Source organism: Rutidosis leptorrhynchoides, chromosome 6, assembly GCF_046630445.1.
Source record: "Rutidosis leptorrhynchoides isolate AG116_Rl617_1_P2 chromosome 6, CSIRO_AGI_Rlap_v1, whole genome shotgun sequence".
In the NCBI taxonomy this organism is placed as follows: domain Eukaryota; kingdom Viridiplantae; phylum Streptophyta; class Magnoliopsida; order Asterales; family Asteraceae; genus Rutidosis; species Rutidosis leptorrhynchoides.
In genome coordinates this window covers 422999377-423001202 of record NC_092338.1, presented here as the reverse complement: position 1 = coordinate 423001202, position 1826 = coordinate 422999377, and positions in this window count along the sequence as shown.

Genomic DNA, 1826 nt, shown 5'->3' with positions numbered 1-1826 from the left:
CATTTGATATTATAAACATTGGGTTAACAACATTTAACAAGATCGTTAACCTAAAGGTTTCAAAACAACACTTACATGTAACGACTAACGATGACTTAACGACTCAGTTAAAATGTATATACATGTAGTGTTTTAATATGTATTTATATACTTTTGAAAGACTTCAATACACCTATCAAAATACTTCTACTTAACAAAAATGCTTACAATTACATCCTCGTTCAGTTTCATCAACAATTCTACTCGTATGCACCCGTATTCGTACTCGTACAATACACAGCTTTTAGATGTATGTACTATTGGTATATACACTCCAATGATCAGCTCTTAGCAGCCCATGTGAGTCACCTAACACATGTGGGAACCATCATTTGGCAACTAGCATGAAATATCTCATAAAATTACAAAAATATGAGTAATCATTCATGACTTATTTACATGAAAACAAAATTACATATCCTTTATATCTAATCCATACACCAACGACCAAAAACACCTACAAACACTTTCATTCTTCAATTTTCTTCATCTAATTGATCTCTCTCAAGTTCTATCTTCAAGTTCTAAGTGTTCTTCATAAATTCTACAAGTTCTAGTTACATAAAATCAAGAATACTTTCAAGTTTGCTAGCTCACTTCCAATCTTGTAAGGTGATCATCCAACCTCAAGAAATCTTTGTTTCTTATAGTAGGTTATCATTCTAATACAAGGTAATAATCATATTCAAACTTTGGTTCAATTTCTATAACTATAAGAATCTTATTTCAAGTGATGATCTTACTTGAACTTGTTTTCGTGTCATGATTCTGCTTCAAGAACTTCGAGCCATCCAAGGATCCGTTGAAGCTAGATCCATTTTTCTCTTTTCCAGTAGGTTTATCCAAGGAACTTAAGGTAGTAATGATGTTCATAACATCATTCGATTCATACATATAAAGCTATCTTATTCGAAGGTTTAAACTTGTAATCACTAGAACATAGTTTAGTTAATTCTAAACTTGTTCGCAAACAAAAGTTAATCCTTCTAACTTGACTTTTAAAATTAACTAAACACATGTTCTATATCTATATGATATGCTAGCTTAATGATTTAAAACCTGGAAACACAAAAAACACCATAAAACCGGATTTACGCCGTCGTAGTAACACCGCGGGCTGTTTTGGGTTAGTTAATTAAAAACTATGATAAACTTTGATTTAAAAGTTGTTATTCTGAGAAAATGATTTTTATTATGAACATGAAACTATATCCAAAAATTATGGTTAAACTCAAAGTGGAAGTATGTTTTCTAAAATGGTCATCTAGACGTCGTTCTTTCGACTGAAATGACTACCTTTACAAAAACAACTTGTAACTTGTTTTTCCGACTATAAACCTATACTTTTTCTGTTTAGATTCATAAAATAGAATTCAATATGAAACCATAGCAATTTGATTCACTCAAAACGGATTTAAAATGAAGAAGTTATGGGTAAAACAAGATTGGATAATTTTTCTCATTTTAGCTACGTGAAAATTGGTAACAAATCTATTCCAACCATAACTTAATCAACTTGTATTGTATATTATGTAATCTTGAGATACCATAGACACGTATACAATGTTTCGACCTATCATGTCGACACATCTATATATATTTCGGAACAACCATAGACACTCTATATGTGAATGTTGGAGTTAGCTATACAGGGTTGAGGTTGATTCCAAAATATATATAGTTTGAGTTGTGATCAATACTGAGATACGTATACACTGGGTCGTGGATTGATTCAAGATAATATTTATCGATTTATTTCTATACATCTAACTGTGGACAACTAGTTG